Raw genomic sequence first — 27,674 nt, forward strand, 5'->3', positions numbered from 1 at the left:
TAAAGTTATCTATTTAATTACTTCACAATTATATGTGTTGGCATTATTCCCATTTTACTGATGGTAACTTGAAACTTGTGGTACAGTGATGGTTGCTGTTGAATATTGATTAGAATCCATTGCTTTCTGATTTTAAAGCTAAGCTTTTTCTGTGATACAGCACTCTTAATTTATAATACAAAACTAAATGTTACAGCAAGGAAATAAAATAAATTGCATTTAGAAATTACATCATTGACTGAGAATCTTAAATGGCCAAATGCATTGTACTATGTTTTTTTATATAAAAGTCATACAGGAAATATGATCTATATTTTCCATGGAGGCTACTGTGATAATATTCTGATGAGTTGTGAGTCTAAGACAGAATTAGGTCTATGTTGATGCTGTGTCCACAGTAAATCTAAATTGCAATAGAAAAAATCTTGATTCATGTATTATCTTCACATACAATTTTCAGAAGAAAAATATTGACTGACATCCCAGGAAAGTATGAAAACTGAAGTAACATGCTGAACTCAGTGCAAACTGACAAAACGGGAAAATGATTTTACCTGGGGGCGTGATATATTTTGCATAGATTGCTCTCTATCTCATGCTTCTTTCATTTGGGGTAGATAAAGCCTGCAGATTTTTCTGAAGTGAAGTGATTTTATAGGACCGGGGCACACCTTTAATGAATTCTTGGTCATTTCTTTGAACTGATTTCTCCGGAGATCTGAATATTTCTATCAAGTCTCCAAGAGATGGTTGGAAGTGTTAAGACAGTTATGCCATGAGATAGTCGGGGACAAAGGGAGAAATTCTTTGGAAAGAGCCCAAGGGAGAGATATCAGTAGTAGGGCAAGTTCCAATCTATGGGGCACTGCGATGCCTTTATCCTTAATTATTCTCTGAGCCCTTCTTCAGAGAAGATCTCTCTGAATGTTGAGGACTTTCAGGAGGATACTTGAATCCGTTAATTTCTCTTGATGGCTTCCATGAGAGAACGCAGGACCGGGCAAATATGTCAGCATTCTCCGCAAATTGATGTGAGACCACTATGGGGGAGAAGATAGTGTCTGAGCTCCTACATCTCTCCCCGTGGTGCATGCTTGCAGTCTCGATATAGTTTCTATTTCCAAAACCTAGAATATGGCACACCTTGAATGAAAGGAATTCTGAGGGAGGTGAATGCACTCGTTCTTTCCATTGCATGCTCGCCCTCCTGCCCCTTTCCGTAACAAAATAAAGGTGAGCATGAGTCATAAGATGGTGAACAGGGAAAGCTGTTTTATTCTTAATATGTAATTTAATGCTTTGTTAGGATCCAAAATATAATTTAGCTGATGTGACCTAGAATTCAAAATGCATTACAAAAACAAATCGTAAATCACAGAATAGCAATAGAGGAAAATTGATTAATCAATCTGTGGTTGAAAATAGCAAACAAGTTCCCTCAAAAAGTCTCTAAAGTTCCAATGTGGGGGGGAAACATGATTAATGCATTAAGCTCACCCATTCAATTTTAAGAAAGGAATGAATGCCTTCTTGATAAATGAAGAAATTTGAAAAGACAGAGGGAGCAAAATGCAAAGACCCTTCAAAAGGACGGGTTTCTTAATTTTCTGGTCAACGTAACTGTTAGATGTAGCCAGAGAAACAAACCTCTGTTAGTGGAATGGAGAGGAAGGTTATGCTCACTAATGCTAATGCTTATGAATTTGGCTGCAAGAGCATGAGTGTGACTGAGGAAACAGTACCAGGCATGACCCCACCCTTTTCCCAGGTGAAGGACTCATTGTGTATCTTGAGGTCCATTGTTTGATGTTCTTGTCATTATTACTTTATCTCATGGGAAACGCCACATGAGTCATTTAAAATCTCTTGGTTATAAATCTTTTATTTTAGTTACAACATTGAGAAAGGAACAGTGGCCACACTTAAAGAATGTGCAGCAAGTTCTAAAGAAGATTCTGTGGGGAGTTACCATTGACATTTGGCTGGTTACTGCCAGGACTTCGGAATTTGGAGTTTTACAACCTAAGATGGTTGTCTATTTCTGTGGACCGACTTGCTTGCAGTTAATTTCTAGAATACTGGCATTCAAAAATGAATAAAGCAAGTCAGGGCATTAGCAATAATGATGTAAGTAACTCAATAACCTAATCTACCTTTAAAAAAAATCCCACTGCATTAACAACATCATCAATTAAGTGGCCACATTGCAAATGTTGCTGCTGCTGGTAATCTACAGTGGGCAATGACTGACAGCCTCACACCAGACCCCGTGTTTAATGACACAGGATGGATTCCCAGGATACGTTCTAAACTCCTCTCTATGTTAACTGTCATGTTGTTAAAATCATGCCACATTTAATCAACAGAAAGTGACACCAGCAAATGAGAGAGATGCAACTTTCACTCATAAGGCAGAGCTACCCAGGAAGAGCAATTTCTTAGTTACGTGCCAGATTCATGGCATCAAGTAACAACTGTAAATGAAGAACATAGGATGCTGGCGTCATGGAGGCAGCTGGGAGCACACAACAGGGGGGAGTGCTTCCATTATAAATGGTGTCCATTGCGGCCTCCCTAATAGCCTCTCCTTTTGTCTGGGGAAGCAAAATCACAAACGAGGCTGTTTAGCAACAGTGGTTTGCATTACTTTGCCATGTGTCCCTCCTGGAGGAAGGTCTCTGCACAATTCATTATGTAGCGTGGGTTTGTTGATTCTCATTATATACTTTCTGTCAGATTTACTGCCATTTAGCTTGCCAGCTCTGGATCATGTTATTAAAGCATTGAAGAAACGAGAATGATTTTCTTCCGTGCCGCTAACCCAAGGTCTTGCAGCATTTGTTTAGGCTACAGTATGTAATCAGCTAAATATTCTCTCCTAAAATGTAGAAAAGACTTAAATTTTAACCCATTTGTCAAGTGTCATGGATTTTGAAAGGATTATATTTAGTGTGAAAGCCCTCTGGCTCTTCTCCACCAGCACATGGGAGTGGAAAGAAGCAAATGTAATATTAGAAAACCCTGCGGGACTGCCAGAAAATGTCTAGGAGAAGCTTCCTAAATGTGGAGAGAAACAGATCGGGGTTTGCAGTCATTTTAATGTCATTAGAGGGTATTGCAACCCCTGCTATCCATTTAGGAGGGACATCCGGGGAGAGGGAGATGTCACCCTGCAGCTTCGGTCCCCACCCCCAAAAGGCCAGTGAACATTGGCCTAAAGAGAAAAGTCACCCTTTTCTGAGGGTGGGGATGAAGGTTGGAACCTGCCAGAGTCAAGGGCAGCTATCACTGCAGACATCCCTGTCCATGGTGCCCAGCTCGGCTCAGGCTTACAGCTCACCACCTCTCGCCCACACTAGCACAATCAACTCCATTTTTTGTTGTTGTTGTTGTTTTTTTGTTTTTGCCTTCAGACAAGTTTCTAATTGTCCCTCCTTCCATTCTAACCATGTGTGGTTCCTTATTACCATGAGGATAAAAGTCCAATACATTTTCTGGCTCAATATATTAGCGGGTACAATTAATTTCACTCTTAATAACTCACCTGACTCCTGAGATGACCTTGAAGGATAATGGGTGAGTAATTACCGTCTCCCTCATGAAAAACTGCCATGACTCAGGTATATATATACCTGAGCAATTATTGAGAATAAGAGATAATAGAAATCATTGATAAGATTTTGTTTCTTGTCTTTGCCCTGGTTCAGGCACAAGAAATACTCTTTCAGTTATTTGAGGGCATATCCATCATTCAGAGAATTTAGTTATACTTTAGAAAGAGGGTGCATATTTAGCCCATCTTGAAAAAATTAAAAAAATCTTATCAATGATTTCTATTATCTCTTATTCTTCAATAATCCTTTTATTAGTGTCCATGTTCAGACTTCATTAGAAATATCTCATCTGGGCATCTCTCAAAGGTAGGAAAGATCATGATTCACCTGAAGTTGTCACTCAGAAGGAAAATGAGGGCCTTCAGAACTCCTTTTTGCTCATTAACTCATAACCCACCTGGAAAAGGCTATATCCACCTCTCATTCAGTTTCTGCAGGGCTGGAGAGAGGCTGTGCTCCTACAACAGTCAATACAGAAGAGAAGGATGCCAGACTACCTCTCCTTAGATTTCTGCCAGGAAACTATCTCTTTGAAAAAATAGTCCAAACTCCTCACAAAAGTAAGTCATTCTGTATCTTCATTCATTTCAGCCTCATGGATTTTACTAGGCATGTGATGGCTCTGGCTTTGGGATCCAGTGATGTTGTTTGCATACCCCATTTCTTCATCTTAAACTATGCCCTTTCTCTGACCATTTCTTCTGGGATACACCAGTGAGCAAAATCTTAGCATGCAGCTCCCCCAGGGCTTTGTTCTGACTCCCAGAATCTAGGCCAGTAGTCACTAGTAGCAATTGTTAAAGTACTCCCATACTAGCTACTTAACAGTTAATTACAGCACTCAATGACATCGGTGAAGCCCAGGCCCCTGCACGCCCATACCGTCCTGGTGGCTTCAGTCCTAGTGAACCCCAAATGGGTTCTGTCTTGCCACCTTGGTAGCCACCAGCCTGCCAGCCTAGCCCTTTCCTGTAAGCTCTGTCCCCTCATCTTTCGAAACTGAGAGCAAGCTGGGACACTGAAATGGGGGTAAGACTCTATTTCCTAGAGGAAGCATCCATGTGGCAAATGTCCTGAGTCTTTCAGGGGCCCTTTGCTTCTAGATGGTCCTTTTCAAATTCTTTCTGACACACCTGAGATTTCTTCTTTGTCTACTAAACTGTAAAAAATTATCTAAATTAACCACACTTCATATCAAAGCTTTTAGGTAAACATAGGTAATACTAGCAGAGATGGGCAAAAAAAAAAAAAAATGTCTTTCACCTTTCTCCTGAAATATATAGAGAAGGCCTCCCAGGCTGAGTATTCTGGGTACAAGAGTGATGTAAAGGAATAAGATATTCTCTGCATGTCTTCACTGCCTGCTTGTGAGAGCCTCATGGCTATTTGTGCAACATGATATTCATCAGTAGTACAGATTTGTGAACATTTTGTAGTTTATAGTGATTAGATAGATAGATAAATAGATGGTAGATAGGTAGGTGATAGATGCTAGATGGATAGAAGGATGGATAGATGATTGATAGCTAGATCATGATCATGGCAAAGTTGATGCTCACATTCAACAAATACCTCAATATATCAGTTCCATTCTATTCCAATAGAATGTATCAATCAAACAAAACAGACAAACATGTGCTTTTATGTAGTATACCCTGAAGTGGGAGACAGAGAAAACAAGCAGATAAATAAGTAACAAATGCAATAAATCGTGTAGCATAAAGGGTTGCATCAAAAACTAAACTTGGTTGAAGGAAATTAAGGGAATGGTGGGAAGGAAAATTTTCTCAAATACAGACTCATTTATATAAAGGTCTGAAGGCTACAAGGGAAATGTTTCTTCCAGGTGGAATACAGGAACAAGTTCAAGGCATTGAGGGGAGAGTGTGGTGCCTGAAGGGAAATGAAGAAGGTAAATTTGGCAGCAGTTGAGTTCAAGAGGTGTTGGGAGGCTGGAGCATGTGGTCATATAGCCGTTGAAAGGCTTTGTCAGTTACCTGAGCCTGATAGGAAGGCTGCTGGGGACTTGTCTGTAAACTGGTATGATACAAAATGTGTTAGAAGGATTGCACTGACCACTATTTTGCAAATAATCTGTGATAGCCCAGGAGTAAAATCAGAAAGATTATTTTAGTGGCCGATCCTAACAATCCAGGGAAAAGATGATGGTGACTTACACAAAGGCAGTGGTAGTAATGGAGGTGAGAAGTAGTCAGCTTCTGAATATATTTTGAAGGAATAACTGAAGCTGTTTTATTAATGGAATGAGTAGAGTATATGAGAGACATACGGAATCCATAGGACATGGGCAAAACTCAGCGACTTGAATTACAGGATTGTTATTAAGTGAGATGGAAGGGAAAGAATGGATTTGGTGGTAGAAGAATGAACTGGGGGTTCAGAGGAAGATCAGGAGTTTAGTTTGGGGCATGTTGAATGCAAGATCCTTGTTGTCATCAAAATGGAAATATTGTGGAAGCAGATGTGTAAATAAGACAAGAGTTCAGGGACAAGGTCTGTGCTTTAGCTATGCACGTAGAATTGTCAGCATATAGGTGGAAGCCAAAGGCACTTACCCAAGGATCGAGCTCCTGGATATCCCAAGTGTTAGAGATTGGGAAATGTGTAGATGCAGACCGAAGATTGAAAAGGGACACCTAGGGAGCCACGAAGAAAACCAGCAGAGTGCGATATCTTGGTAGAAAAGAAGGAAACATGTTTCCAGAAAGACAGTTGATCAGCTATGATAATGCTCCTAACAGTCCGTTAAGGATGATGAGTACCAGTAATTGGGATTAGCAATGTGTATGTCACTGGGATCTTTCTGAGAACACTCTTTTGAGTTTAAAAAGATTTTTGTATCTACTTGATCATACTAAAGCAAACCAAAACCAAACTACAAACAATAAATCTAGTGAAAGTATGCATAAAAATCGAACAGTAATTGAAGCTTCACATTTTCTGACAAAGGAGCTGGTTAACAGAAACCACATCCAGAAAAGCTTGCCATTACTCCAAGCTGGATGCTTTCCTTCACTGTACATGATCCTCTTGCTTCTTCCTTTATTGTATTTTCACTTAGCTTTCCTAATGTCGCCAAATGGCAGTTCTGAGTGCCATTTAAAATTGTAGTTTATGGAAAAAGAAGGAAAAGGAGAAAGGAAAGAGGAGAAAGAAGATAGGAGAAGATGATAGATAGTCGATAAATAAATGATAAATGGATAGAGAGATACACGGCTGCATGGATGCACAGATGATAGATGTAAAGAGAATATGTGTAAACAGGACAAAATTGGAGCATTTTATAACTGATTCTCAGAAATGACAGTCCATCACTCTTGCCAAATCTATTTGCTAAAGCAATTGACTAGGTGCAACCTTCACACAGGAGATGACATTGCACTAGGGGGTAAATACCAGCAGGTCGGGAATCATTGGGAGCCACTTTGGAAGGTGATGACCACAGGTTAGGTCATAAAAGATACTGAAGTTTCCGACTTGCTCTTCAGGACCCCTCAAGCAGTGATTAGAGATATTCGTGTGGCAAGGAGCAGAGGCTTCCTACTAAGCACTAACATGAACTTGTCGAGCATGGGAATGAACTACCTTAGAAGCAGATCCTCAACCCAGTCAGGTCATCAGATGACCACTGGCTTAGCCAACAGCTTCACTGCAACCTCATGAGATGTGCTGCATCAGAGCCAGGCAGGTGAACTGCTCTCGAATTCCTGACCCCCAGAAACTGAATGAGTCATTGGGAGGTGATTTGTTAGGCAGTGGTTAATAGTAACACATGCGAACATTGATAATTTTCCTTCAAGAAGCCTCTCCATGGCCCTTTCCAGGAGTGTCATGATCAGAAATGCTTCCATGGATACAGCCATCAACCACATCTATAAATCCCACCTATCATTTTTTTTTGGGGGGGGGGGGGTCCTTCGTGTTCCTTGTGAAAAATTGTGCAAAGAGCTATTTAAGCTGCCAGCATTCTAGGCGCCTAAGATCTGAGGATTGATTGATTTTTTTCCTATTTTAATAGAACTTTTTAACAACAAAGCTGTGTAGTTTAGAATCTTGCTTGTGAAAAATAATTTTTTAAAGAGAATATCTAGTACTTTCTGCAAACTTTGCACCATTTATGTTTGTAAACTGGCCAAAATTCTTTGGCATGTCAGAAATTATGCTGAGTTTCACAATGAAGTATTATGGAAAAAGAAGAAATTTAGGTTCTCTGCAGAAGTCTGATGGTTTTTAGGGACTAGAAAAACCCCAAATTGTTTCATTGCTAAGGAGCTTACTTACTCAGTAGGTCACCTGGAACAGGGTAGGAATGAATTCTAAAATTACAACTCAAAGGCATCTCCAACTACTCACTCTTTAAGCAATGGTTTTCATTTTTATGCACACTGGTGTCCTGCTGGAGGTACCGGTGTTAACGCCCACTGGAGCTAGTGATGCAGGTGAGGTTCAAATGTGCCAGGCCTCGAGACCTCCCTTTGCTTGCACTCTTGCCCCTAAGCACAGACATCAATTCCCATCCAGCCCAAGCTCACCAATACTTGGACTACACACACACACACACACACACACACACACACGCACAGATAATCAAATATTCACACAAAGAGAAGAAAAGAAAGCCCTAGCTGGTCTCTCCATCCTGCTTTGCTGACTGATTTTCAGACCATCTTATAGCTTTGCCCATTTCATTTACAGAACATAAATATTTCTTAACTCACAATATCAACAGATAGCATTTCTTTCTTGACTGTCCCATTTATTTTATCATCTAACATCAAAGGTTACCCTGAGGCATCTGCACACATTTTAGTGATTTCATCGGGAGAAAACAAAAGTTAGTACTATTGACCCTCAGATTTAAATTCTCATCCTTCCTTCAACAGGGGGAATAACTTTGTCACCTTTGTTGACCTTAGTGAGAGTTCAGCCCTGCATTCCTAGTTAGGTGATCCAAAGCCATAAATTCTCTGAATATCTTTAGGGAAGTCAAGTGGTATAAAAATACTTCAGTAGCTGGCTCTCCAGTCTCTGATTTAACTTGTACTTAAATTTAGCTCCTTAAGTATCTTCTTAAGGAAAAGTAGTTCAGCAGGAGCCAAATAAAATTGAAGTGCCTATTCTCATTGAATTGTAAGATCATCTAGGTTCCATTTCTTTTCCTAAATCCTTCTTTTCTTCTCTCAGTAGCCTTAATTCTTTTTTCATCTGGATCCCAAAGGAAATCAGAGCAGACTTGGACAGATGCCATATTTTCCTCTAAGATGGATTTTGCTTTGATATTCATCACCATATTATACATGAGAAAAGAAACAAATTTTGAACATGCGTTCCATGCCTAGCTCATGCAATGTATTAGTTTGAATATTAGGCTCAACCCGAGGGCCACTGCAATCTGTGGGGGAGGTGAAAATATCACCATCATCATCACCATCATCATCATCATCATCATCATCATTCGTATTACCTGGACACTGACTGTTATAAGTTCTTGACAACTTAGAAATCAGACATTATTGTCCTCTTATACAGGTGTGGAAACCGAGGCTCAAGAAGTTAGGTATTTTGTGCAAGATAACCAGGCTAGTAGGAGGCAGGACTGGGTAAGAATCCACACACTCTGACTCTAGAAGCCTGGCTCTTAGCCACTGCAGTAAAATGCCTCTCCAAAAGCAATTAAAAGTTGTGCAAAAGTTTCTGCTGGTCTTGACAACAAGCTTCTGAGGAAGGAACATGCCAGTATTCATTTGCCAGAGCAAAGTTGCCAGTGTTCAGATGGGATGCATCAGGATTGTTACTCTCCATCAAACCCACCCATCCTGAAACCAGTAGCCAACGTGAACAGGTCCCTGCTGTTCTCAGAGTCCTTCCCCCTCTCCACGTCTTGACTATGGTAGTGCACAGGTAGTTCGTTCACTTCCATCTGCAACCCACCTTTGGCTGCAGCTGAGATGTCTTTTCTCCTTTTGTCATTTTCTCTAATTCACTCACAGGTGAGCACTTTCTCTTTTCCCCTTGTAGCAAATCTTCCTAACATCACTCAAATCAATTTGCCTTGAACCGATAGGTATTTTGACATAAGACGGGGTTGTGTAGAAGGCATTAAAATCAGGGTGGCAACATTTAAGTTTAATCATCTATTTAATAGAACACTTTCCTAGGGTCATCGGAACTGTCAGTGACATTAAAAAGTGTTTAACTGTTTAAGGACCATTAATCTGGAAGGCGATGCATGCTGGATTTCAGGGACAGAGTAAATTAAGTTACAGCTGCATTGTGAAAGAATACTTAACACATTTTTCTTAAGAGAATATAATTAGTTAAAAACAAAGAAGTATATACTAATAACTACAGAAATAGGGGAGAATAGTTGGCCTGCGGGGGTTGACAAAATGCTTACAGGCAGAAAAAACAGATCATTTTCAGACCCTTATTTCAAACAAACATTTGCAAATCATCTATTTTCACTGTCCCAGGACCTCTGAAGCATAACTCTGAGGGAAGGCTGATATCTCTGAGGACATCTTTAGTTCTTCAGAGTCTCATTCTTAGTGTCTCTCTTCCTGTCTTCATACACAGCTTTGTGCCAGACTGTCTTGCAAATATAACTGCTTTTATGGGTAGATTATTGTTCCATAGAAACAGGTTCCTATTTCCTCCCTTGCTCTAAGGAAGTGAGGTATATGGGAGGGAGGATGCACATAATCTTTAGACCTCTTCCTGAATCTTATTTTCCATCCTTGTGATTGTCTCCATCCTTGTGGATTGAAAAGCACAGATTGAGTATTTGAGAATATGCTTCTAGCACTAATGGGGAAATAAGTGAGTAAATTAAAACTTCGCACCACGAAAAGGGAGAAGAGATAATGAAGCAAACAGAAAGGGTCTGTTGAATGCCATAGCTGAAGGGCTTCTGCTTCATTCCCCAGGTGAAATCACAGCAATGGCAGGAGACTCTGTTTAAAGATGAATAGCTATTAGCTAGTTTCTGCAGAGACACATACCCTACAAACCTCTCCATATAATTTCATCCTGGCACTTCAAGTAGCACAGGTGCAGATGAGGACAAGCTCTTATCTTTAAGAGTCAGTCAGACCAGAATGAAGAGTCAAAGATTAGATAGAACAGTGGGCATGTTATCAGGCGTTGACAGATGCTTGTGTTGACTGTTGAGAAGAGTTTGGGCCCCCCCCTCTACAATTTCCAAGGAATGCTGATATGCCAAGGATAGATTTCCACATTCCTTATTGAATTTTCTGGAAGTTAGGCAAAATCCTGCATCATAAGGAGAGGTTGAATGGCATTTTCCCTAGGAATAGGTTTACAGGCACTTTGAAGAAATGCAAAATACAGTCATAGAAAAATAAAATTATATTTTCTACATCCAAGTTGTAAGGATCTTACATCTCGTCCAGGCAAAGGTTGATCAAATTTCAGAGGGAAAAGAAATTCTTCATTCTCAGTTGAAAGTGACAGGGAGTCAACTTTCCTCCTTCTAGAAGCGGTCCACAGTGGTCAACAGTGCCATATTGAAAATGAGCAAAAACACTCAAAGAAAAAAAATGGAAATAGATAATTATGATTGTTCATCCCACCACCCAAAGCTAACATGTTAATATCCTCCTTTCCAAGTCAATTTTCTTAGCCAAACACTTTCTATGCCGACAATCAAAGAAATAAGCAAGCAGAACCTTAGTCATTCTGCAAAGTGTCTTATGGGAGAATAGTGATGTCTATCCTCAGAGTATATGTTTGACAACATACCTTACACACATATATGGCTACAGTGCATATTTCAAAAAGGAAGAACAAAAAGGAGCTGAATTAATAGGGTTTTATCACAGATTTGAGAATAATAGCATGGAATATCAAAACAACAGAGAAGAGGGTTTCATTAAGGATCTTAACAGAGAAGAAATTCCCACATCAGGGAATTTTCAAGAACATTCCAGCAAGTTTCGAATTTTGCCTCAACTTCATCCCCACTCCACAATATAAAATTAGCTAAAAATGTACTTTTCGCGTGGTAACTTATGTTAGGGGTGCTTCAGGAAACTCTCGTCCAGGTAAGGGTTGATCAAAGTTCAGAGGGACAACAGCTGGTACCTGGATACAGGCAAGAGTAAAAATACAAGCCCAGTGAGCACTGTTGGTTGCTTGCCCACCAAGCATCAACTTTTCTCTTTTCTTCTGTTCAAGAAACTTCAGTTTGTTCTTTGATTCATGTCACAACACAATCATCTCATCCAGGTGTGACTCCAGTTGGATTGAGGAGATTTCCACCAATTCTATTAGTTATTATGTCAGAAGTGGACATTTGACCCAATTCTGGTTAAGTGTAAGTGAGGAGGAGTTTGCCAGAGGCTTCTAAAAAAAAGTTCTTCATTCTCAGTTGAAAGTGACAGGGAGTCAACCTTCCTCCTTCTAGAAATCAAGGAAAAGTATAGCCTGGTGTTCATTTCCCATCAACAAAGACCAGGCGATGCTAAAGCCGACTGCCAACAAAGACGAGGAAATGACAAACATCTGCTTCCCTACTGACATCCTTTTGTTGTTGTCGTCATTTTTTTTTAAAGAAAAAATATTATTTGTTTTTAATTGAAGCATGCTTGACATACAATAGCGGTCTAATTTATTAGTTTCAGGTGTACAACATTGTGATTTGACATTTACATACATTACAGCATGCTCACAAGAATAAGCATCGTCACCATCTGTCACTGCACAAAGTTATGACGATATTATGGACTATATTCCCTATGCTGTACTTCACATCTCTGTGACTTAGTTTATAACTGAAAGTTTGTATCTCATAATCCCCTCATACTGACATCCTTGAGCCACACACCTACCAGCCCTCTTGCATTAATCTTTAATGCATACTGGGAATTACAAGCCAAAACTACTTTTAGTCTTTTTGCCTCTATATTCCTGGAGGAAGATGGTCAGCATTTTTTCCAGGTGTGTCTCTGCACAAGAGATGTGACTTGTGAAATGTTTTGTGTGTGGCATTTTGAGAGTTAAGTTGTTGACATATTTTATATATTTCCATGGTTATTGATCTAATCAGATTTATTCTTTTTGTTCCTAATTTAACAAAATTAATTGTCTAGAACATCGTCTATTTTTAAATTTATTGGCACATGTTTTTGCATAAAAATCTCTTAAATTTTAATGCTGTCTACATCTTTGGCTGTATTCTCTTTCTTATTTGATGTTTTGTATATTTGCTTATATTTCTGATTAGATTTGCTTGTTTACTTACTTCCTCTTAAAGCATCTGGTTTTCATTTAAAAATTTCATGTTTATCATTTTCTAAAAGACATTTGTCTTTTCGTTTCCTTCATTCCTTCTTCTCTTCATTAGTGTTTTATTTTAGTTTGTGTAACTTTTTTAACTTTTTTTTTGTGTAACTTTTTTGCCTTACTTATTTCCTTTATCACTTAATAATAAAAGTGCATAGAATTGTGGATTTTTTTCCTCATTTGCCTCTAGCGCTCATTCATTGTCACTACTTTATTATTTTTTTTTTTTCTTTTCAGCCAGAAGGACTATGCACCCAGAAGGGTGGAGCCCGCTAGCATCCAGGTTTCAAGGGCTCAGCCAACCTCTATTGTGTATGCACATCCTGGGCCAATGGCATCCTCTGATCCCTTCCTTCCTAAGTTGCAATGTGGTGGAGTTTGATTTTGGAATAAATGAAGGAAAATCATTCTATTGGAAAAGACAAGTTGGTCAAATAACATTGGTTTCATTCTTTGAATTGTTTCTCAGTCCTTCTGGTCATTGTGGACATTGTTTTTCTGACATGCAAAGAGGTAAAACTTGGGGCAGTAGTTGATTTCTTTTTTCTTTCTCTACTTGGTCTATTATATTTTCAGTACTTAGCCTTAATTAGTGGAAACTTTTCTGGTATTTTTTATAGAATTTGTGTGAAATAGCTTCTCTTATAACATTCTAGAAGTCTCTCCATAGATTTCCATTGTGACCCACTAATATGGCCAACCACTCTCTTCATCCCTCCAATCCCATTTCACAGTGAAATACTATGTAGGAAGCTCAAAGCATTGCAGTGAGCAATGTGCATATTTTTGGAAAAAGAGAAAAATTTATCTAGGAAAGGTTTATGTAAGACACACTGAAGGAGCAAAAATGGGAAAAAGCCATCATAATGACTATAACTACTTGAGTCAGACCATCTTAGTAACTGCATTAGACCCTGTAATTAAAAAACTTGCTGCTTAAAAGTGGTAATATTATTATCCAAAAAAGAAAGGAAAGGATAAGAAAAAAATACCAAAACAAAAAAGAAAGTAACAAATGTTGGTCATCATATGGAGAAACAGGAACCCCATGTCTTACAGGTGGATAACAGAGTGGCAGCCCCTGCAGAAAGCAGTTGGTCAGTGTCTCAAAAAATAAACACAGAATTGTTATAAGATGCAGCAATCCTGCCCAAAAGTGTATGCTCAGAAGAAGTGAAAGTTGGGAGTCGAACTGATACTTATACACCAATGTTCATAGCATCATTTTTCACAATAACATAAAGGTGAAAACAAAGCAATGGTCCAGCAGTAGATTAATGAATGAACATGTGACATCTACATACAATTGTTTATTATTCAGTGTTAAAAAGGAAAGGCATTCTAACACTCTCTGCAGCAAGGGCAAACCTTGAAGACGTTCCACTCAGTGAAATAGGCTAGACACGAAAGGACAAATATCACATGATTGTACCTATGTGAGATTATTTGATTAGTCAAATTTATATCAACTGAAAGCACACCAGAGGCACCAGGGGCTGGGGAAAGGGTGTGATGAGGAGTTATGTTTTGGTAGGTATAGAGTTCCTAATTGAGGTGATGAAAGAGCTCTGGAAATGAGCACTATTGATGCTTGCGCATAATTGTAAATATATTTGATGCTATTGAATTATACCCTTGAGTGAGGTTAACATGGTAAATTTCATGATGTCTATTTTACCACAATAAAGACTCTTTTAAAAGATAAATGTTGGTATTTGTTCCATTTATTTCTCAACCCCCTAAAATACTGATAATGAAGTCATAGCATACACATGCCTGAGAAACAGGGCTTTTGTGTAAATCTCTCACTTTCAAGCACTCATCCTTACACTATCTTGAGAACATGCCCCCCTTTTAAACTTTCCCTGGAGAAAATTCTATTCATTTCACTTATAAAAATTCAAATTACATGGAGCTCTTATTTTATTCTTACATGTTTTTGACTTAATGAGCTGCTTTTAAAACATACTATTCCTTTAAGTCAATCTTTTTTTTTTCTAAGATTTTTTTGTATTTATTCATGAAAGACACAGAGAGAATCAGAGACATAGGCAGAGGGAAAAGCAGACTCCATGCAGGGAGCCTGCTATGGGACTCGATCCTAGGACCCCAGGATCATGACCTGAGCCAAAGGTACACGCTCAACTACTGAGCCACTCAGGTGCCTCTAAGTCAATCTTTTAACAAATATTTATTGAGCATCCATCTTATGCTAGGTCATTAAGGGTTTAGGGGTGCAGCAGTAAATATATCAAAGTATCTACTTCCAGAGCTTTTTCTGAAGTAAACAATACAGACAAAAATCACATAAAAGTGAGATAGATGATATTGCAAAGGTTGGCAGACTCATAAAGAAAACCAAATCAGGGAAGGAGGAGAGGAGCTGCAAAGGGGAGGGGCAATGAATTGTCACCTCTGTAGCAATGAAGGGCTCCATCGGGAAGTGACATTTGAGTACACATTGTAGCAGTGAGAGTGTTAACCTGAAGGCATCAGGAGGAAGAGTGTGGCAGGCTGAGAGAAGAGCTAAAGCAAGGGCCCTCAGGGAAGAGCAGGCCTGGCAGGTTTGCACACAGAAGATGAAGGAAGCCTCATAGGAAATGGTGCCAAGGAGATTGGGGGAAGGGTCAGGGCAGCCCAGTGGGTCCTGCGGGAGCTAGTAAACAATGACAATACCTTTGGCTGTTTGACTCAAGGGAAATGGAAAGATTTGGAGGGTGTGAAGTGGTGTTGAGCATGTTTCATGTTAGTCTCTAACTACTAAAAGTGATGCTATTGACTAGGAATGCCTGTGGCATTTGCCTGGGCCCACACTACTGTGGTGAAGCATGAGAGAACTTTGAAAGAACAAGGTTTATCATTCACAAGTTCTGGAAAATACATGGTGCACCTGAGGCCACACAGTGAGGCCTATGGCAAGAGGAGAGAGACATAGTAGAGCGAGAGCCTGGGGCTTTGGCTTTATTAGGGTGCAAGGGTAGCATGGTGGGGGTTTCACAGGTTCACTCTTTAAAGGAGAATTTATAAATTTAGAGCAGTAAGAGAAAAGCAGGGTCCCCCATGTGGCCAGTGATCCAGGTCACCCAGAGCTTTATTTTTTTTTAAGATTTTATTTATTTATTCATGAGAACAGAGAGAGAGAGAGAGAGGCAGAGACACAGGCAGAGGGAGAAGCAGGCTCCATGCAGGGAGCCTCATGTGGGACTTGATCCTGGGTCTCCAGGATCACGCCCTGGGCTGAAGGCGGCGCTAAACTGCTGGGCCACCCAGGCTGCCCAACACCTGGGCTTTCTAAATGGTGAACTTCATGTGTAGGGTCAGCCTGGCTCCTTATCCACCTGTTTAGCTAGTAACCGTGTCATATAGCTGGTGATTTGTTTATTGGAGATGGATGCCTTGGCAATCAGAAGCTCAATGTCAGGCACTTATGCTGCAAAGCTAGAGCCTACTCTGCCCTAGAATTACCTAAGTCTTTGGACATCTTGTTTCCAAAACTGGCTGCAACCACTCCCCCATGTTTCTCTGCAAGGTGATTTGCAGCTCCTGCCATCAACAGGTGGCAGCCATTGAAAGGTGGGTTAGACCATGATGCAGCATTAGTCAGCAGCGGCTGTGTAACAAAGTGATACCAACAGGGTGACACACAGAGCAGAAATGTGTGTCTTCCAGTTCTGGAGGCTAGACATCCAAGATTATATTTACAAACACACACACACTATTTTTGTCTCATATGAACCTCACAACAAACTAAGAGAAGTATAAGCAAGATCAGAGAGGCTATCCAGCTAGCAAGCAGAGGACATCATTTTATCTTTTCCAACAAAGCATGCTCCTCATAGGTCCTATCGTGCTGTAATTCCTTGAATGTGTATTATTCACTTCACTGACTGTGAACTCCTTGTGAACAGAAATCATGTATTATTGATGTATGTTGTTTTCTTTCTGAAGTGTCTTGAACATAGTTGTCATGAAATGAAATGCCTGCTTCATTCTCTTCAGCTAGACAGATGTTTTTGAACTTATAGGTGAGTTTAAATTTTGAAATTCTGCCTAATTTTCTTCAATTAAGAGAAGATTTTGTTATGTTGACAATAAGAGGTAAGTTTTGGGACTTTCTATTTGGATGAGCACATTCCACATGCATAAATGCTAAGATTGTGGTATTTAATTTTATTTATTTTTCTTGAAAGAGAGGCCCTGGATTCTTCATGTTTTATCTGTAATGTTCTTTATCTAGATGGCTTTCAACTATACAGAATCTATGAATGCTTGTGTCTTTTTTTTAGAGTACATCCAATTGTCTCTAATCAAAGTGTATATTTAAATGTTAAGTAGATGTTATTTCTGATTATTGTATCTGAAGGTTGTTATTTTTTTTTCTGTCTATAGCCAAATATAACGGAATCAAACTTCACTGATTTCTTTGAGGTTCAAAGAAATTCTCATCTTTAGCATTTTAAGACGTTCATTAGCCCTGACAGGCTCCTCCTGTAGAATCTTCCCACGTCAACCACTTGCAATACTGGCTGTTAATTGACATAACAGCTACACAGCACAACGCAAGGCCGAGGTGAAGGGAATGGTGTCAGAGTCACACTGGTGATGTTGTCCATGTGCTGTGACTTGAGCGATACAAGACCGTCCCATGTGCCACGTGAAATCTCCACCGTTGCTTTACATTTCCCAGAATTCAATCCTCTAATCTTGATATAAAATGTTTCGCTTTCTAATCATGATCTCATTGGAGCTCCAAAGTGATGAAATGAAGACAGAGGCCAGTCTGGTGCACAGGGTCGGAGCAGGGTCTTTTCTGTATATCTCCCATGTCAGCAAAGTGGTTGTCAATTTTGCAGCTACCATCCCGATTCAGGAGGGTGAATGTTCATGGGACCAAATCCTTGTCCAGTGAGTTTATTCTCTTTATCTACCCCAAGTCCATCTTCATAACAACCCATATTGTACTATAAACAGAAGTCTTGTTATCAAGAAAGTCTGCAGATATATGTGTATATGAATATCACTCTTATCTCAGAGATGCTTATTCTCAAGGATCTTGTGTGATTCTCTTGCAAACCCTTGATTTTCTGTGCTACTTAGTTCCACTCAATCCTCACCACTTGAACCAAGGTCCTCCTGAGGTCCTGGAAGCAGGGGTATCACTCAGAGTCACGTGTTTTCTACTATCTTCATTGGTAAGTTAGTGAATATGAAGACACCAAAGACCATAAAATGTAAATATGAAAATGGAAGAAAATTCTTTAAAATTTCTATCTCCCTTAGATCTTGGCCCACTACTTCCTCTTTCACAGAAAATTATTTCTGAGAGATATTAGTTGATAGCAAACACAGACACACACACACACACATACATGTATACATGCACGGGGACCACATAAGCTTTTGGAGACTGGTTCATAACATATTCCCTTTGCAACGTGCGTTACTTTTACAAATCCTCTAACAAATTCCTGCAGCAAAGGAACTGGTTTAATTCTGTTTAATCTGATTTAGTTTCCAAAACTTATTTGAGCCTTATCGAGGTATGAAGACAAAAGAAAGCAGGAGTTGTCACCAGGAATGTCATATTGAATAAGGACATGATCTAAGAGTAGAACAAGACAAGATGTAGCTTCCCCTGCAAGGAGACAACCGTGTGCAGCCACTTTACCCTCTTGGTGTTGAGTTGAAGTCAATTTGTTTTATAACAATTCCTTTGAGTATTTCCTTCCTTCCTTTTTTTTTTTTTTTGTTTTTTTTTGTTTTAAAGATTTTATCTATTTATCCATGAGAGACAGAGAGAGAGAGAGAGAGGGAGAGAGAGAGAGGCAGAAACATGGGCAGAGGGAGAAGCAGGCTCCTTGTAGGGAGCCCAATGCAGGACTTGATCCCGGGACCCTGATCACCACCTGAGCCAAAGGCAGACGCTCAACTGCTGAGCCACCTAGGCGCCCCAGTATTTCCTTTCTTAATCTTTCTGAAAATCACTATTTAATATTCATTTCTTAGGGTTTTATGGAGCTTTAGGAATTTCCTGCCAAGTGCAACCCTCGCACCACCCCCCGGAAGATATTGCTTGAACTGTCATGAGTTCTCAGTAGACAGAAATTTGGCCAGAAGTTCCCCAAGGTATTGTCACATAGGCAGGAGGTTGGGCAGAGGCTCAGAGCACAGACTACATAAAAGGACGCTTGGATTGTGAAGTGCTCTTTTGAGGAACCTCCCTTCCGAGAGCCTGGTCTGCATCGGGGGTGACATCAGGGCAAGCTGTGCTCAAGAAAGGCAAAAGCCTGCCTTGACTGGAAGTTCATGGGAACCAAACACAGGACATAGCTGCTTCATAGTTTTGTCAAAGATGAGCCCTGCCCGAGGTCCCTACAGGAGAGCGGGGTTGAGTCACAGTGGCACTTCTTATTTATTGTGTCTCTCTGTTGCTGCTCTCTGGATAAATATAGAATTTTTGTTTCAAGGGCTATTGATCCTTTCAAACATCATAAATTCTCCCCAAGAAAAGTAACAAATCCAAGCCAATAAACTAAGATTTACCTTCTCTTTATAATCTAAAAAATAAAAATCTATATATTTTAGAAAAAAGGCAGCACAGCATCCTTACCGTAAAAGACTTGGAAACTTATATTTGTTTTTGTTTGAAAAGATATCCTAACAATTCCATGAAATACTTACTAGAGTTTTAGGTTTTGGAAAACTTTCCTATATATACTCTCTGTTATATTAAAATGTATATTATGTGATAAGTATTTTTCTTAAGAGATGAGATTGCAAATCTAAATGTCATCTCAAAATGCAATCATTATCAAAGATGTAAGATAAGTTTATTAACAGTAAAAAATGGTATTTGGTATTTTCCCGGATATTGGACAGCACATAGATTATTTGAAAACCCATACTTATTACTAGAGTGACTTTGTCAAAGTCTGGAATTTTAGTAATATTCTCACTATTACTATTTAGAAAATGTGTTGAAATAAGACTTGTAAAATAAATAAATAAGGAAATTACTACAGTGAGCTGCTATGGCTTCCTAAGATCCATTTGGGAATGTTAACTATTAATAATGTTCTGTGAAAGACCACGTTTTAACATGTATTCATGTAAATATGATATTCATGATGCTTTCTGTCCCATGCCTATAAAATATCCCATAAAATAATAAAACCCGTAGCACTAGGCTCCATGCTGCATTTCAGTGAGCCAGCTAAGACCATCCCTCAAGTGGTTGCAATTAAGCTGCATAATTTGACCACGCGCTGGAAATGTGAGGGAGGGTAGGAGGACAGAATTAAATTAAAGATCATGTGTGGATGTTTATAAAACCCCAGTTAGATATCTTATTTATATAGGTTCATGTAATGACCATGTCCCTGGGAGACGAGGCTGTTTAAGCATGTGGAGAGATAAATTTTAAACCTTGCGGGTTGCCTTTCATTTATTATGATTTGATCATATTAAGCTTAATGAATGAAGATCATTGTCTTTATGAATTCTATTAATTAACCAGGAAAAAGTACAACATGGCTACCAGTGCGTTCATGATTAAGTAAGTCGTAGTAAATTTTTTTTAGCTCTCCTGTCTCTATTTATTTATTGTTTGTTTGTTTGCCTAAATTTAAATTGTTGATTATTTTGGGGGTAATAGGCTTTTCATGTTTACCAGCTGACATCTGAGTGGTGACAAGTCTCTCTGCATGTTTTCCCTTATATGACCATGTGTTTCCCCCATTAGTCTTGGCTGCCATAATCGAACAGACAAGAAAGCCCAAGGACACTTCCTCTGTCTCAGGTGTATCAGATCAATGCATTAGTCCTCCCACTTTCTACAACCTGTTTTTTATGCTACACACTTTTGCCACTAAAGACTCTGCTACTCAAAAGAGAATAATTTTCCTGGGTGTGTCCTAAGCTCATGGTAAGCAATTCTTTTTTGTGTCCCTTCTAGGCCCAGCAATATGATGAGTATAGAAGTGATGCCCAGAAATTTGCTCAATAAGTAAATAAATAATAAGAAAAATATTTTTTCCCTAATCTAAAAATTACCCTAATAGAAGCTTGATCTTTTTTTTTTACATTTTCCAAAATATCTCAGATCATTCAGCATGCTTCTTTTTGCTTCCTCTACTATGTCTTTATACATTCAGACTCTACATAAATTTTGAAATGCCGCAAAACCTGGAAATCAGAGAATAATTCACAAGACTACTGTTTTTCACTTATTTACTACTCCTGTAAAATACAACTGAATCTAAGTATCCTATGGTTGAACATACTAAAAACTGCCATGTGGAGATTATCTGGTCCAATTACTACTTTACTAAAATGCATGTTTACAATGTTTACTAGTTTAACCAAAAATAGCTAATATTACTTTGGTCAAAAACAGAATAATTTTATCTTTGCAGAATGATTTTTAAAACCACCTTTTACATAATTGAAAAAAAGAGAGAGAAGAAAGTCTTATAAGACATACAGAACTATAAATACTAAAACCATTTTTAAAGCACGGTTTTAAAAAGTCAACTTTTTCTAACCTAGGTCTAGGGCAATTTATTTTGCTTTGTAGGAAGAGACTACAGAGTGGTCAAATTCATGATGCTAAACATATGTTTTCCTGATATGAGTCTAGCCTAACAGCATATGGTCTTTTTTTTTTTTTTTTTTTCCTTTTTAAAGAGGAGCAGGGTTACTTATCCAAAGAAAGTGGCTCACCATGAAAGGTAATTGACAAACTGGCAAGCAGGATTGTGGAGTCGGGCCCATGTTTCCATTAGGCGATCAATCCTGCTTTTCTTTTTCTTCACACAGCCCATGCCACAGGCCCCAATTTATTGGCATGTTGCCATCGGTTGGCCCAAATAATAGGATAAGGATAGATTTTTAATACAGAGATAACATGACTCTGAAAATGTCCCAGTGCTGTCTCAGTAAAAAAAGCTTTCAAATTGGTGTCATTATGCCTTGGCGTTCCCCACCTGCAGCTAGGTGCACACTCTACCTCTCTCCCAGAACACTGGTGGGAAACAGCCTCTGCAGAACTGCTCTGCTGTTGCTGCCCTGATTAGTATTCCAAACACTTCACTGACGTGCAGCAGACAGCTCTGCAGCAGACAGCCTTCCAGTGTGGATCAGGAATGATGCTGTTTATATTTAGCTTGGGAAATTGATGTTGGGTTGGAGGGAGGGTATGATGGGACTGTGGGAATAAATAATGAAAAATACAATTTAACGTCATAGTCGTAGATCTGGGCATTTAGAAAGTTGTTTGGGTGTTTCTTGAGAGTATTTCTATCATTTCAACGGGAACAGGTCTTCTGGACTAGTGGAATCCAATACTCCCTCTTGCCTCTCCATGTCATACTCAAAGTAAGAGCTTGCCTTGGTTTTTATTCTCAGAAAGTCTGGTAAAATAGAAGGCATATGTAATTAAGAATTGTGCAGCGATATAATTTATATGTTTTATATCAAAATTTAGGTCCCTCTAATTATATATGAGGAGTTATTTCATTGTGTGATGTATGATTTCATTCAGCAGAGAAAATATGCAACACTATATTACACATTCATTCATTCATTCACAAATGTGTCTTTTATGTTTACATTGTCCTAAGCATCTCATAAATACATGCTTGGGAAAACAGTGACAAGAAACCCTATTATGGTACATGTTCTCATGGAATTTTAACACTTGTGGAGAAGGCCGGCTTCAAAAGCAAAAGGGCATTTTGACAAAACTGGCAATAATTCCACATTCTGAGAAGCAAGCAAGTTTTATCAGTTAGGATAGACAGGATATAGGTTTTACTACAGTAACAACTCCCACTTCTCAGCTGATTAATGTAACAAAAAGTCATTGTTCACACTCTCTACAGGTTTATGCAGCTGGTGGCTCTGTTCCTTATTACTCTGGGGCACAAGTTCACAGGGAAAAGAGAAATACCAGCTATTAAATTCGCTAGCTTGCAAAATGCATTTTGCGTGTGGTTACAATCCTCTGGAACTGGTCGCATGGACCTGCCCTGCCATCAGAGGCCAAGATTCAGTCTTCAGGATTTAGAGTGGAGACAGAAGTAAGACCAGGGGTCTGCAAGAATGACATATGGACACTGGCTCCGTGTTGTCACAGATTAATTTCCCTGTAACTCACAGTACTCTTTATCCTAGTTTATACATTACTCAAAACCTCCTACAAATGGAAAACGCGTCCCCTGAGCCAAGTCGGCACCTAGTTTTTAGCTTCTAAACTATTTTTTGTGTTGCTTTCATTTTTTATTTCTTTTATCTCTTTCACTGTATACCCAGTGCCTGGCCTTCAATAAATATTTAATGAATGGATTAATCCTTGGCACATGCTTGGAGCCCAGTGATGATGGAACTTAGTGTGTTCCATGGATATTCCTTAATACTTAAAAAAAAAAAAAGGTGCACCAAATAAGTGTGAAACAAGTTGTAATATATACCTTCCCTTAGACATCTAGAATGAATGTAAGTATATTATTAAATTTAATTAAAAACAAGAGTGTTAAAAAAAAAAAAACAGGAGTGTTTAGTTAAGGTGTTAGGAGTCAGGGTAGCATTTACCTTTGGTGGCCTCGTGACTGAAAGGGGAAAGAAAGGTCCTGTTGAGATTCTGGTACTGTTCTACTTTTGATCTGGGTGCCCTTGAGATGGGTCTGTTCAATTTGGGAATATTTATCAAACTGCAACCTTTTGATTAGCACACTTCATGTATGGTATATTTCAGTATAATGTGAATATGCATAGATTTTTCCAGGGAGATGTTCCACAGCTTTCAGCAGTTTTGCAAAAGAGTTCCTGCTTCAAAAAAGTGGCAACCACTGAACTGGAAAAAAAAAAAAAAAAGGCAGATCTTGAATGGCATGAGAATTGCGGGCTGACCAGTAAACTTTTTTTTCTGAATTTTTTCTAAATTGAAAAGAAAAAAAGTGTTTTGCTGTATAATGTAGGGGTTTGCTGTACTTTATTATTCTTGTTTTAAAATTCTAGTTCCCCCATTAATTTTAAAGTTTTTATCTATCTGGACCTCAGATTCCTATAACTCTATAATGGTGACAATATTATACACTTGCTGAGTTATTTCTTCAGTTAAAAAGTTCTAGTCTAATACCTACCTCACAATATTATTATTATTATTATTATTATTATTATTATTATTATTTCAGATACTATTACAGTTGTTGTTGCTGTTGTATCATAACACAAGATGAATATCAAATTCTTCCTACCAGTAGATAGGCACAATTTTTAAATAAAATTTTAGGGGAAAATTATTCAGATGGACTTTCATAAAATCTCCTTAGTGAAATCATGAGATATTTATCTTTCCAAATTTTATGTTAATAAAATTAAAAACCCTAACCAAAAAAATAAAGGCTGATAGGTTAGGGTAAGTGTAATGTATAAGAATATACACATATTCCTAAGATAAGTGCAAAAATGAAAAATTATTGACAAGTCATAGGACAACTAAAAGTTTAAGTTGCTAAATATGCTAAGAACTCTTATAAATCAATTGTAAATATAACTGTAACTCAATACCAAAACAAAACAAAAAGCAAATGATATGACCAGGCATTTCACAGATAGAGAAATACAAATATCTAGTGCAAATAGAAAGTACTTAGTCTCTTTCATAAAGAACCACACGTTAACCCTATAGTGAGGTACCCTGTTTCCCCTAGCTCATCTGTTTAAATCTGCATGTTTCCAGTCTCTAATGAGATCCTAGCATGGTTGGCCTGGAGATCCCACAATGAGTGGCTCTGAACTCAAAAAGTGTAAATTTCACTGGCCACCTGTACAGACAGATTTCCTCCAGCACAAAATGTTTTATATATTGCCTTCTCATCATTGTCTTTGGGAAAAATTAACTAGAATCACATATGCCCAAACTGCATGAATATATAATAAAGAAATGTTTTCTAAAGTGTGATCCAGAGAGCTATAGCTCTCTGGGATGAAAATAGTGGGATCTTTAAAGACATAAAGATAAATATGTTTTAAATATTAAAATATAGAGAAACAATAGCAAAAAATAATGAAAATTTTTCATAAATTCCACAACGGTGATAAGATTGAAAAATACTAGTATGAAATAAAGGCAAATGGATCAACATCTCAAATATAAAGCATTAAGGGTTTTTAAGAGATGTTATTAAAACCAGAAGAGAAATTCAAGATGAGTAGCACCCTGCATGGTACAGATGCCAATTAGCCAGAACAGAGGTTAATCAATACTAACAAATAGGGTCATTCTGATGTGTCAGTTCTGCCTGGAACACAACATAACAAAGAGGGTTCAAAATAGAATAAAAGACAAAATTACATCACACCATGTAAACACAAGGAAAACATTCTTTAGAAGGTAATGATTGACTTGGGTTTGCACAGAACAGATAATTCGCACTCTAAATATAGATGATTGGTAGGTAGATGATAGGTAATAGATAGGTGATAGATATATAGATGATAGATAAATGAATAGATGATAGAAGATTCATTTGGAAATTAGAGAAAATCCCTAACATCATAAGCAGTACAAATTAATGTAACACAGAGGTGCCATTCTTACAAATTATTTAGCCAAATATTTAAAAATGTAACATCTGGTGTTGAGAATGTTGTGAAATTGTTCACCAAATCTCTCACACCGGGGTTGGAATATCAGTTGGGAAAGATTATATCATATTAAGTTACCTAATGACTTTCATCTTGGAATTGCCATAATGAATCAGTTCCTTAGGGATAAAGTACTATATTATGAGGAGTTTTGCAAGGAAAGTTTTGGATGTGTGAGGAATAAGTCATTTTAATATTTTGTAACTGTTATATGACATAAGTTTGGAAATTACAGAACTGTCAGGTTGTATTTATTACAAAGCTAGTTGCAAAAAGAGTAAGCAAACATAATCACACAATGTGTCTGTAGGCCTATAAATTGCATATTAGTGGTGTGTTGAGATTATCAGAAAAGAAAAAAAAATAATCTGTATATCAAAATGAAGAAATTAGAGGAGATTTTATAAATAATTAACACTGCATTATTTTTTCACAATAAATAAAAACTTAAAATCTACAATTTGAGAGATGCCTAGGTGGCGCCATTGGTTAAGTGTCTGACTCCTCGTTTCAGCTCAGGTCATGATCTCAGTGTCCCTCGTTGAGCTCTGCTCACTGAGGAGTGTGCTAAAGTTTCTCTCTCACTCTGTCCCTCCCCCTCCTCTCTTTTAAATACATACTTTAAAAAATAAATTAAAAAATAATAAATGAAATCTGTAATTTGAACTCAATAGTTATATTTTTATAAACCTTCTTTTACCGTCACTAATTTTTGATAGTTAAATGCCAGAACAAGTGTCATTTTGGATTTTTATAAGCAATGATTTCCTAGAAAATAATTTAATAGTACTAAGTAACTATATGCCAGTAATTAAGATCTTTACTTCTAGACTGTTATGAGAACTCTTTACCAGTTCAGGAACACCAAAGTGCTGGAACATTACCCAGGCATTGTTGGAACTCCAAATTTGCTGCCCTTGTGACAGCTTTTAGCTTTCCTTTGCTTGAGATATTTGTTCTATTAGACTCTTCCTTGCTTTCAGGTCTGGTGGACTTTGCCAATCAATAGTGGGTGGATTGGGGCTTCAGGGGCCATAGCATCCTAGTCCAATCATGCCTCTATTTTATTTCTGATCTCAACTCTGCCTCATTCCTAAAGTTTCTGCCATCTGTCTACTCATCTTTCTTCAGCAGCCACAAAGCTGTCAAGCTTTATTATCTCATGACTCCTTTCTCCAGAGGATATCTTTCAACTTCTCAGGAGCTGGATTTGTCATTGTTGTTCTTTTGGAAACTGCTCTTCAAATCTGTTTTTTTCTCAGAGGAAGTTTGTTTATGCAATGCTGAGCACAACCCAATACCTTCCTTGCTGCTCTAAAGCCAGTCTCTGTGCCACAGGAAGAACACTCCATATGTCCCTGACCTCCTACTGGCTCAGTCAGGCTCCATTGTCCCCCAAAGTTTGATTTAAGGTAAAGTTCTCATGGTATCATGACCTCCTTATGCAGATCACCTGATTCAAGTAATGGTGGCTTTTCAGTATCATCTTTCCACTTCAAGTCTTCCAATGAAGTTCAGGATGATTTCAACTGCAAGTATCAGAAAACCCCACTAAAATCAGTTTGAATAATGACAGGGGTTTTTATGTCACAGACAAAAAAGATACAGGGATGATGTTAACTCAGTTGTCCCAAACTGGAGCAGGAGGAGCAGAGGATAAAGGTGTTTACAGGAAAAGATTGAGAGCAAAGACAAGGAGGATGAAGAGCCAATGATCAATCATCTAAAATAAGAGAAGAAACAGAAACACAAGAAGGAATGATTGCAGAACAACATATTGGAAGAGGAAGGGGACCAGACAAAATCATGCTCAGTGCAAGAGAAGATGAAGGAGCAGCTGGAAGCTGCTGGGCTGGAGCCCTCTATCAAGGAAGTGAACTCAGCCAGTTTCGCTCCTTAAGAAGGCTGGACAAATCCTCCAAAGCTGGAAAAGTTGGAGACATGGACCCACAGGAACATTGCAGAATTGATCCACAAGAAAAAAAAAAAAAGTCCGTGGGTCTACATTCCAAGAGGTTGATGGCTTCATTTCACTTCTGCCTTGATTCATTCAGCTTAGCTGTCATCCCCGTCCTATTGGTGGAAATG

Source organism: Canis lupus, chromosome 18 (assembly GCF_011100685.1).
Source record: "Canis lupus familiaris isolate Mischka breed German Shepherd chromosome 18, alternate assembly UU_Cfam_GSD_1.0, whole genome shotgun sequence".
Taxonomy (NCBI): Eukaryota; Metazoa; Chordata; class Mammalia; order Carnivora; family Canidae; genus Canis; species Canis lupus.